This window comes from Pteropus medius, unplaced genomic scaffold (assembly GCF_902729225.1).
Source record: "Pteropus medius unplaced genomic scaffold, Ma_sr-lr_union100, whole genome shotgun sequence".
NCBI classification, from domain to species: Eukaryota; Metazoa; Chordata; class Mammalia; order Chiroptera; family Pteropodidae; genus Pteropus; species Pteropus medius.
In genome coordinates, this window is record NW_024351729.1 from 17,917,752 (window position 1) to 17,930,782 (window position 13,031).

At 33.0% G+C, this 13,031-nt stretch overlaps 1 protein-coding gene and 1 pseudogene across 3 annotated transcripts in view; one reads left to right on the top strand and one right to left on the bottom strand.

Moving 5' to 3' along the window:
- Positions 1 to 13,031, bottom strand: part of LOC120587606 (receptor tyrosine-protein kinase erbB-4) — a 767,195-nt gene that overhangs the window by 636,134 nt on the left and 118,030 nt on the right. The window lies entirely within an intron of this gene.
- Positions 7,855 to 7,973, top strand: LOC120587858 (uncharacterized; annotated as a pseudogene).

Below are 13,031 nucleotides of genomic sequence, written 5' to 3' on the forward strand. Positions count from 1 at the left end.
AACTGTAAAATATTGGATTAAAAAAATTCTAATATAAACCTCAACTAAATGATGACAAAAAAATGAAATTATAAATGCGTTTATGCAAGGACATCAGTCATGATATTGAGCTGTAATGTGAAACACACAGAGATAGGGAGGGAGGGAGAAAGGGAGGTAGAGAGGGAGAGAGAGAAGGAGAGAGAGAGAAAGAGAGAGACAAAGAAAGAGAAAAGAACTATGAGCAGTTAATCCAGAAAAGAGACATGTAGAGAATGAGAATCTGATCTTCTTTTCACATATTTATAAAGGATTGCTAAGGGAAAGAAAATAATAACTTGAGGATACCAAGAATAATAAGGGAAAGTTCCAAAATTGTGCTTGTGGCTCAAATTAGGTAGGAGTTCTCTCATAATCAGAGCTATCTGAGAATGGGCTATAGCAAAAAAAAAAAAGTTTATTTACTAAAATTGTTTAAATAGAACTTGAATGTCCACTTATTTGGATGTTAGGAGATTTCTGTATTCAATTATCATAGAATCAGGCAGTAGCTTAACTCTTTTCCAAAACTAACTTCTTAATTTCTAAAATTTACAACAGTGGAATTGTTACTTTGGTGTTATTATAACTGCCTAATCTAATATACCTGCATGCATAATAACTGTCCATTTATTTACATAATGTTTTACATTTGTAAATTAATACTTGTACCAGGAATATATAGGATGGTCCAATTGTGTTCCCAAATGGAGTATATCTTGAGAAAGCATTTTTCTTTTGCAAGAATGAAAGAAATAAGTAGTAAAATGATCACTATAAAACAATTTATGATGAAGTTTTTTATCTAAAGAAAATTAATTTTTCACTTTTTTAAACCTTTATAGGAAATTCTATTACTCTGAAATTTTTCTAAAACGATTTTACTTTTTTTTCTTACTAAAAGAAAGAATCATCAAGTTTAGAAATACCACAAAAGGCACACACTGCATGTATCTATAAAGGTATATAGTTATTTCTATCTCCTTGACTTGATATATGAAACAAGGTAACACCTACCTTTTATGGACACAAAACCGATAATAAACTCTTAGCTTTTTTATGGATTTTAGGTAATATCAAGCATAGTTTAAAAGTTCCCAGAAGCTACAAAAAGCAGAAACAAGGCTACACACAATTAACAGCATTGAAGAATTTTGGTCTCATGTCTAGGACATGATGAAACAATGAAATTCTGTATGCCTTGATATCCTCTATTCATTCCACCCAGGATAAGTACTGAGTACTTTTGAAAGACATCGTACATTTATATAAGTTTAATAAAGAATCAGAGTTCCAACAAACATATGAAAGGATGCTCAACATCGCTATTAGGAAAATGAAATTCAAAACCACAATGAGATATCATCTCACACCTGTTAAAATAGCTATTATCAATAGGACAAGTAATAACAAGTGTTGGAGAGCATGTGGGGAAAAAGGATCCCTCATACACTGCTGGTGGGACTGCAAATTGGTACAGCCTCTACGAAAAACAGTATGGAAGTTCCTCAAAAAACTAAGAATTGATCTACCATATGATCCAGCAATCCCTCTACTGGGTATTTACCCCAAAGACTTGAAAACTCATATCCAAAAGACATTTGCACACCGATGTTCATAGCAGCATTATTCACAGTGGCCAGGACATGGAAGCAACCAAAGTGTCCTACGATAGATGAATGGCTAAAGAAGCTGTTGTACATATATACAATGGAATATCACTCCGCTATAAAAAGAGATGAAATACTGCCATTTGCAACAACATGGATGGACCTTGAGATAATCATACTAAGCGAAATAAGCCAGACAGAAAAAGCTGAAAACCTTGTGATATCACTTATATGTGGGCTATAATAAACCTCAAAGAAACAAATGATCAGGACAAACAGAGACTCATGGACATGGACAACAGACTAGTGGTTACCAGAGGGTAGGAGGGAAATGGGGTGCTAGATGGGGCAAAAGGGGTCAAATATGTGGTGACAGAAAGAAATCTAACTATGGGCAGGAACATACAATGAAAAATATGTATGACTCACTGTTGAATTGTACACTTGAAAGTTACGGGATTTTGTTAACCAATGTCACCATAATAAAAAAAATTAATTTTAAAAAAAGAATTAGAGTGCTATTTTTTACATCATGTTAGCTTGATTTAGTGACTTTTTAATCCAACCCATTGTCTTTTACTTAACTATCGTGTTTCTAAGTCCACTGGGGCATTTTGGTATCATTTGCTAATGTCCAAACTAAAGCTGGTTTTAGGCAAAGATCCCCAGCTTCTTCAATGGATGTTGTGCACAGCCTGCTGAAATGCTATGAGAAGTTTGCCTTAATAAATATGCTCTTCACATTTTGTCCAAAAAAAAAAAATCCCAATTTATCAATAGCCCTACATCATGGTTTAGGGAGAATATGACATTTTGTGACTTAAATAAGTTTACTTGTTATAAAAGCAAAACCTTCCAACAGAAGGATCCTTTAAAATGTATGACTAGGCTTTTCCTCTGTCTGAGTTCTCCAAGTCTAACAGACTCTAGATTCTTTATGCAATTTGCTATTTACTAAGTTCCACTGAGAAATCTATAAGCTCACCAGTCTTCTACTAAAGATACCAGGAGTTCAAGAGTGGATAGTCCATGAAACGATACCAGACTACATATGGGCTCCATGCTTATCACACCAGACCAAGTACAGAGCAATATACAACCAGCAGAGATAACTCTCTTGGCAAGTAGTAACATTCAAACATAGGCCATGGTTTCACTGCCTTTACTTTCTGTCAATGATTTCACTGCCTTTATAATGTTCTGCTTCCAAGAAACTAAAAGTTAGAGATAAACAAAGTTCCTGCTATCTTAGCACAATATCACAGACTTTAGTAAATTTTATAACTGTTTATAGACATTTTTAACCATCCCCAACTTAAATAGCCTCATTTTCTATTTTGGTATCATTGTAATGAATTGAAAAAAATATATTTACTTTTTGGCAATATTCATAAATATATCTCCAGCAGTTTGTCAGCTTATACCAAATAGTAAAGACTGATTTAGGATTAAAGATTTTATTATAGGTGGCTGCTCCCCTGTCTTTGTCATTTTGTGGCACTCTTGCTCCTCAGTAATCACCCTCACCCCATATTTCCAGGTTTTAATGTATGCCAGGACTGGCAAAAAAAAAAAAAAAAAAAAAAAAGCATTAAGAGTCAGGCTCTAACAGCCACCAGGAGAAGCCCTGGGCAAAACCGATATGGCTCAAATCATCTGGATTCTCCTTGCCACCATAATGCTCTTCACTCACTCTGTCCATGGCAGAACCTCTTTGACCTGCTCTTACTATTCTACGATCATGTGACAGACTTTGCTCACTTACCTATGAAAGCACCTTTGGGTCTCATTTTTCCAAGACTCTGTTTTCCAAAGTCTCCATCTTCAAAACAGAAGTTTAATGCCTTTTTCTACAGGCATTATCGACTATCCCACATTCATTTTTTTTTTTTCAAAGGGAGCTTTCTAGAAACTGTGCTTTAATCCATAAAACAAACTCTTTTATGAATGAAAACCACTGAACAGGGAGATATTCTTTTGTTGGCAGGAAGGTGGTAGGGTTAATATAAATATATGTAGTATTATATATGTATATCCCACTATTTTGGACTGTACACTATTAGCCAACCAAAGTACTAGGAACAGTAAATGCATAATTTCATTTGATTTACACAATAATGCTTGTGAATGTTCTTGTGTTGTAAATGTATATACTATGACAGAGAGAAGGTAAGCACGTTTCCCAGGGTTATTCAGCTGGTAGGTGGAATTGCAAGATTTTACCTTAGATCTGCCAGACCGCAAAGAAAAGTCTTCTTTTTAGAATCTCCCTAAAAACATTTATGTGGCAGATTCTGTTGGCTATTTGCCAAAAATCGTTCCTCTTGCTCATCCAGATATAGTATATTCCCCAGCCTCCCCTGCAGTAATGTGTGTACACGTAACTGAGTACTTGCCAATGAAATGATAAGTTCTATGTTTAGGCCAGATGCAAAAATGTCTCCCATGAATGGTTCTCTATGTTCTTTCCTCTCTCTCAGCTTGATGTTGATATATAAGGGAACGCTGAATGTTAAATGTTAAACGTGGCAGAACTTCTATTAGCCTGAATTGTCGAATGACTACGTGGTAGAGAATCCACCTGATCATCTATCAGCCTTACATCACTGAACTGGGACTGTCTTGAACTAGAGAATGACTTAAATAGTTTTTCTATTGTGTTTGAACCCTTACACATTTTTTAAGGTTTATTCGTTACAGCAGTTAACTCATTCTAACTAAAACAGCACCATTTCCAAAAGCAACCTCAAAGGATTTTCCTAAAGAAATAAACCCTAGCCTCAATTATATTGAGAAAAACGTTTGTCAAAATTTGATAATCTGAAATAAAATGAATTCATTGCATTTCTAAACATGCCATTTAAAATATCAAATTTACAATGAGAAAATTAGTTTGGCTTATGTTTTAAATTCATTCTCCTTCATACAATATTATTCACTTCCTAGGAATAATTTACTAACCATTTGATCAACATGAAAATTCAAGGCAACAAGGCCTCAGATGTATTAATAAAACCGGATCACCATCTAGCCCATTTATATCTTCTTATTAATATTATATACCTATAATAGTTCTTAAAATGTGAAAATTTAATTTATAGACTATTAATATTCATTTCAAATTAGAGTTCAAAGAAGATGTTTACTATGCCTACACTTATATTATTTTCCTTCTATGTACTTCCGATTGTTTATCCACATAATTCTATGCTTACTCTGTTCAGTGTCTCATTCAAGCATTGGAAAAATAATAAAGAATTATTGTACTTGAACAAATATAGCAGCATGAATAAAGACATACAGAAAACTATTCAAAAAGTATACAAACACCTTTAGAAAATAACACTGCATCAGGACACATACTTTTGTCACATAATAACCATTCTGCTAGTGGTCACATTTTGGCTTTGGAATACACTGACCAGCAGAAGAGGCATTGGGTCAAATCTAAGATAAATACAGGTGGACTAAAATGTCAGCTTCCAAACCCAAAAGTGATTATCAATGTGTGTAATATGAGTACGCAAATCTATCACAGGCGTGCTGCCACATTTCAAATATGTAAAAGTTACTTACTGTTACAAGTATACATACTGAAATGATAATATCTGTTATATGTAGTTCCTTGAGTTATTGAATGCAGTATAGACTAGGATTTTTTGGGCTCCTCATTAATTGATACGTAATCTAATAAATAATCAGGGCAAAATTCTTGCACTGTTTTAATTTTCTTTTAGCATAGATTTTGAACAAATCTTCAAAGCTGTGATTACTTCTCATGGAGGAAAGGAGAGCAAGCAGGAGAAAGGAGAGGGAGGAACAGTTAGCTCTATACCAGTCATAATAATGTTTTAGAACTAGCTGTAGATATATAGGCATTCATTATATTATAAAATAAACAACAAAATGTAGAGGTGAGATATGCAAAGGACCAATATTGATAATGAATCATGACAATACATTCATTCCATTCACCTAAGTTCCTAATTACCACCATCATGACCTACCAAAAACAAAACAAAATCCTTGAGCATGTGCAACAGAAAGGTCACAAAGGTCATGCATCGCATTTCCTTTTTACTGGTACTTGTATCTTTGGCCTGGGAGTGTTTGTGAGAGTCAAGGAAGAACAGTAGACAGTTACACTCTTCTAAGTGTGAAGGTCAACCCAGTGGATAACTATCAAAGCTTTTATACATGCTGTGAGATAGTCTTATACAGTAGTGGTGACTGTGCGCTGACTTGTGGTTAGGGTCCTTTTAATAGCTTTGAAATAGGCTGCCAAAAATTCTACTATTTAAGTGTGCTCAAAGAGAAAGAGTTGAGAAACTACTTGTCTAGAGGACATTGGAAAGAATAGAATAATTTAGCAATATAATCCTTAAAAATGCTCTAATGAACTCCAGAGGTGTCCGAAAAGACCTGGAACAAATCTGTACTTTGCTGGAGACTATTAGAATCCCATCCCAATCTAAAATTCAGAATGAATCCAGAGATGATTCTCTAGAGTTACTTTAACTTGAAGTTTTTTAATCCCTCATTTAAGAAACAGTATAGCTTAGTGACTTTAAAGCTATGCCTGGATTTCAGTCCAAGCTTAGCCATTCAGTAATTCTGTGACAGGATCAAGAGACCAACACTCCACCTGGCTTAGTTTTCTCCTCTGAAAAATAGAGATAATCAAGATAGCTATATTATGGTGTTATTGTGAGACTTAAATAAGTTAACGTACATAAAACTGTTGAAATAGGATCAATGCCTCATATATAGTAAGAATCTCTAATTGTTAGATATTATTACCTTTATAGCAGATTCAGTGACTATGAAGAGCTCCATGAAAATGCAGCTTGAATTCTTTTAATGCAGCAGATATTTTGATGGCACTGGTTCACAATATCTACTTAAGCCATAGCAGGACCAAATCAATGACTCCAACATGTATTTTATTTTTTACTTAATGTTAATGACATTAGTGCTTTTGTTTTTGTTTTAGGAAATGACTTCTTGAAAGAATAAAACATCTTGAATTTGTAACTTATACTCCTCAGTCCACACAGAAAGAGAAAGGTTAAAATTTAAGTTCTTAGCATAATAACCTACTTCTAAATTTTAACCAAATAAGAATCTTATGCATAAAAATGAAAAATAAAATTATGCTGTTTTGTAATCTGTTTTCAATTGACAATAACTGTATAGTATTCCATTTTAATGACTGTTATTCAATTATATTGGTATAGCATTACTTAACCAGTTAATCCCATAATTTAGATATAAAAAAACTTTATGAAGTTTTATCCTATTATGCAAAAACAAAACAAAACATGATAACTGCCCCTCCTCCCCCCGTTTGTTTTTTTACAGATATCAGAATATTTTCCTGGAATAAAGTTCTACAATTTGGAATGACTTAAGACTTTAAAAAAATATATCTGTATTGTTTTCCAAAAGGATTGGATTTTACTAGTGTGAGTCCCAGGCCTCGCTGGTCCCAGGTCTGGCTGTGATGCAGGTTCATGGCTAGGAATAGGACCCCGGATTTAGAATGTTACATTAGTGTAGTAGGATGCCTGCACCTAAAATATGTAAACGTACTTCAGCTTATTGTATCATTCATGTGTGGCTGAATGCCACTATTGTACTCTGCTATCTGTGGAGCCATGTGATCCTTTGGGGAACAGAAGGGGAGCACAAGAAAGGGGGCCAAAGAAGTGTGAGCAATACCACACACCCACCACAATAGACTGTACTTCCCAATGGAACTGCACTACGCACAGTAAAGTTGGTGCTCGCGGTTTCATTCTCGTGTCAGCCTTTTGTGCATTTGTCCAACTGGGTGTCTCACCACCGAACCTTCCCTTCTCCATCAACTCAGCCCTGACAACTAGGTTGTATTCATACCAGCCGTTGGAAGACTGACTTCTTTCCTATACCCCATCAATATAATAAGCCTTTTAAAATTTTGTCAATCTTAAGTGTAAAGAATATGACAGAGTGTTGCCTCCATTTGGATACATATGATTAAATAACAATGTTTATCAAAGTTTCATATTTTTGTAATGAACATCCTATCCATATTTTGCTCATTTCTCTATCAGGGCATCTATGTTACTTATTGATTTTTACAGAGTTTTTAACCCATTAAGAATATTAACCATTTGTCAAAAGTTTCAAATACTTTTTATTTTCTTGTCATTTATACTGTTTATAGTGTTATTTTAAAATGAGGGTCTACGGCCATGCCACCCTGAACAAGCCCAATCCTGTCCAATCTTGGAAGCTAAGCAGGGTCGGGCCTGGTTAATACTTGGATGGTGGGCCACCCAGGAAGACCAGATACTGTAGGCATAAAAAATAGAAATGAAAATAAAGGATTGTAAGCTGACAAGGTCATTACAATCTGTGAGGTCAACCAAGGGTTGCCTCACCTAAAAAAATAAAATAGAAAATAAATAAATAAAATAAGGGAAACTGGTAAACTTTACTTACCAAAATTAGGATATAAAACATTATAATGTTATTTCATACAGCCATTTCTTCAAAAACATCTTTGAAGAATGTTACATAACAAGAAAAATTTTCACATATAGAAATGAATAATTAATAATAAAATAATATACATATTATTATCCTAAAGTTAAAAAACAGAATGTAGATTTAAGACAGTAAAGATATATAGAAAAATATTAGATATTCTTCTTTCTGGCTGAAGGGGTTATGGATAAATTTTGTTGTTCTTTTTATTTTTTTCCTCTGGAGCACACATGTGGTTTTTAAAATTCAAAAAAAAAAATGTATTAGTAAAACCAAACTTTATCAGTGACAGCTTGAATCAAACATCCAAGATAAAGAATGCTGATGCCACTTAAGGATTTCTATACCACTCTGTAAACATAATAAAATTCTACATCTATACAAGATAAATACTTTATTCCAACAAACACATTCATCCAAAATGCCAACATGATCACTGTAGTGTTAATTAAATTTTATTATGACAATAAGAGTGGCAAGACCGCAGGGTGAAATGTTGATTTAAAGATGGAGCTACAGTGTTTCACTGCAAGATTTGCTTATAGACAAAACTAATTAGCTCAATTACATTTACATGTTTTTGTTACTAAAAATAGTCATTTTAAAAGACAGTACATTTAAAGGAAGAATAATTTTACTTGCCTGTACAATTTGATCATGTTATGACAATGGTATAGGGAAACATTTAATGAAGAAACTCACGGAAAAAGAAAGTAATTGCAACATCCCATTGACTCCAATTCAAGAAATTAAGGTTTACAAGACCAAAAGCAGGTTGAACATTAAGGTATTAGTGTAAATATAAAGGTTTCCTGGAAACATCTATTTCAAGCTATATCTGAGAATATTCATCTTGCTGGTTAGAAATTTTCTACATAAAGATTGGTAGTATTTACTAATTCTAAATATAAAAAGAAAAATTATGAGTATAATTTCTAAGTACAGAAAGAAAAAATACTAGGCAAATATTTAATTGTTCAATTATAATTGGCTTGCCGTCAGACTTAAATATGTGTGTATGTGTGTGTTTTAACACTTGCTTATGATAGAATGTGATTTTGTACAACAGTGACCAGTGAAAATTTTGTTAATATATTCACCTTCAATCTAAGAGCTGCTTATAATAAGTCTTGCCTTTTCTAAATGCAGAGTTTATTCCCTCACTTATTAATTTAATAGATATTTACTGAGCACTGATTATGCCTCGGTCCTTATACTAGAAGCAGCAACTATAACACAAAGCAGAGCCTGTTCCTACCAAGGGACCTTGCAGGACAGTGGGACAAGGACAGAAACACAAGCTAACAGAGCATAACATAGCATATAGCATGATGAACATTACGAAAGGAAGAATTCAGGGTACTTTAAAAGCCTATAGTCTAGCGGGGCAGAGAAACACTTTCAAAGAAGTGAATTGTATGTTAGGCAGACTGAAAGGATTGTGACCCAGGGAAAGGTAATTGCCCCTGACAGGATCTTTAAAAAGTCAGTTATGGCTGAGGATACAAGTGGCAAGATGTGTTGTTGGAAAGATGGCAAAATCCTTGTAGCCTACGCAGGAGTTTGGACTTTCTCCTAAGAGCAAAAGAGGAAACACTAAAGATTTTAAGTAGAGAAAGGATATGATTTTATCTGCATTTCAAATCACTCTTGCTATTGTGAGGAAGAGCATTTGTATGTGGACTGACCAGGAGGCTACTGTACTTTTGTGGCAGCCTAGACATAGCGTGATGGTGAAGCACTTAGAGAAGCAGCTGAACATGGAAAACAGGATGAAAATTCGATAGGGCTTAGTGATTGATTGAATTTGAAACTGAAAGACAACGAAACTTCAAGAAAGAGAGGCTGCCAGATTTGGGGCCCCAAACCTTCATTTTTATAAAATATAGGTAACATCAAATTGATAATTGCTAAAGATAACCTGATTCCCTAAGAATACTCTTGATTAAATGTTATATAATTCCTATTGGTAAGAACAACTGTCTAAATTTCACATTGAATATTTTTCTTATGCATTTTAGTGTACATTTAATTAGGTAAAACATTATATAAAGCAAAAAGTTACTTGAAAATAAGACATGATATGCATTGTTTTTATTCTTAAAGATTTTAATTTTTTTAATTAAATGCAATTTTTAAAGGCTATATCTGAGTTCAAATTACGTTACTTTAACAAAACCATGGGATTGAGTCTCAAGCTAAAGGTCTGAAAATATTGAGCAAACAAAAATGACATTTTCCAAACCCAATTTAGCTAGTACAAGACATTTTTAACTGATTTGTTATTTGAACAAAAATTATTCACCCACACTCTATCTCCAAACTTTAACAAAAAGATACAACTTTTAAAAGATAAACTCACTATTAATATACTTGGGTGTGGAAGTAATGTTTTTTGTTAATATTATTAGCAAATTCATTTCAAAATTAACATTTGGATGCATATAGTACAACCTAAAAGAGTACCTCTTGTATTAGTAGCTAAATAAATGTTAGCTGAATTTAAAGTAGGTAATTGAGTTGCTAGAAAAAGCTGCGTATTGGATCTTAAAGATAAGCATTTCACATCAACTTGAAATTAGCTATAAAAGAGTATTTATCTGAGAAGCATCTGTCTTAAAAATTAACCACAGCCTTCATTATTTACCTGATGTCTTTGTACTCATTCTTGCTTTGACTAGACAGAGAGCCTCAGGATTATGTGGATCCTAGTCACAGTTATATCAGTATTAGCTGGACAAGACTTAACCAGCAATAAGGCCATAATGCCTTCATTTATAAAATACCATGCCTTCCTCACAGAGTTATTGTGAGGATTAAAATGACAATATATACAAAAAGATAAAGCCCATCATAAATATGGGATTAGCTCATTTTATGATTGGCTGCTAAACATGTGTTTTTATTATTTATGTCCCTTCTTTGAAAGCAAGCTTCAAAGTTCATATTGATTTGAAATACAGATGCTTTGTAAAAAATTTTGTAATTAATATATTTACACCATTAATATATACCTGCACATGTATGTGGTGTAACAGTTTGTCTTGCAAGTGTCCCAAAAAATGACTAAACATATACCAAAATAAATAAGCTTATATTATGAATTATTTATAATAATTAATTTCTCATCTCAGCGAAAGATCCATTATGTTCATTTATTCAAAGCTGTGATCTTTTTGTACAAGAATCATGTTATTATACTTTGCTTCATTCTCCTTCGGCAATCTGTTAGGTTTAGAGTGTGAATCAGGCTCTTTCCTTAGTCAAACTAAAAAGCCATAAATGTATCTATTAAAAACCAACAACGTCATTACATACCTTTCAGACTAGCTAAAGTAAAAAACAGTGACAACACCAAACATTGGTGAGGATGTAGAGTGTCTGGATCACTCATATTTTACTGGTGAGGATGTAAAATGGTACAATCACTCTGGAAAATAGTTTGGAAGTTTCTGATATAACTAAATATACATCATACAACCCAGCAATATACTCTCAGTCCTTTATTTCAGAATTATAAAAACATGTTCACACAAAAGCCACAATACTAAAGTTCACATCAATTTTATTTATAATAGTTAAAAACTGGTTTCAGCCCAGATAACCTTCAACAGGTGAAAGGTTATACAAACTGTGGTTCAGACATACCATGGAATACTGTTCACCTTCAAAAATAAATGTGTTGTTGCATGCAACAACCTGGATGAAACTCAAGAGAATTATGCTGAGTGAAAAAGTACCAATTCCATATGATTCCATAACTTATGATTCCATTTATATAACATTTTAAAATTACAACATTTTAGAAATGGAGGACAGATAAGTAGTTGCCAGTGGTTTAGGATAGGGTAGACTTGAAAGGAAGGTAGGTGTGATTTTAAAAGAATGAAATGGATCCTAGTGGTGTTGGAACTGTTCAGCATTCTAACAGTTGGATATGCGAAACTACACAGGTGATTAACTGTAGAACTTACATACACACACACACACACACACACACACACACACACACACACGTACAAGTAAAACTGGGAAACCTGAATAATACCAATGGAGTACATCAATGTCAATATAGGATTATGATGATATAGTATAGTTTTACAAAATGTTACCATCAGATAAACTGAGCAAAGTGTACAATGGACTTCCGTGTACTATTTCTTACAACTGCATGTGAATCTACAATTATCTCAAAAAATTTTAATTGAAAAAAAATCAATGGTGTTGCATAAATAATATTAAGGAAACCTAATTATATGTGTGTAAATATAGACATAAATCAATAAACTAAAAACGTTTTATTTTGTATAAAAAGAAATATTAGATAAAACTTGATATGTCATATCAAAATAAATGTCACAGGAAAAATAATTCATTAAACACAGCTCGTTTTTATTCTTGATGTATTTTTTATTCAACATTTATTTGACGGCAGTATATATACTTTGTTATAAATGGTCTCCATGTGCTAAAGGGCCTGTCGTTTATTCAATTTAGAAATAGAGAATGAATTACAAATTACAAATGAATTACACCTACTATTTCCCTTAGTAAAATTCATTCACATAGAGAATGAATTACAAATTACAAATGAATTACATCTACTATTTCACTTATTGACTTTGTAAAATAATTATTTTGCATGTAGTATAATTAATTGACCCCAATAAAGTCAAAGTTCAGAACAGAATGGTGGTACATGGCTTTTATTGTGGTTGCTAAAAGAGATCAAATGGATTTTTAAAGATCTTAGAAAAAATTAATTCTATTAAGTTTACTTGTTTATTTCCCAGGCTTTTTATTTGTTTGACTACAAAAAGAAAACAGTTCAATAAATGTGTGCTGTTCGGATCCTCAGAAATGTTGAGTTCT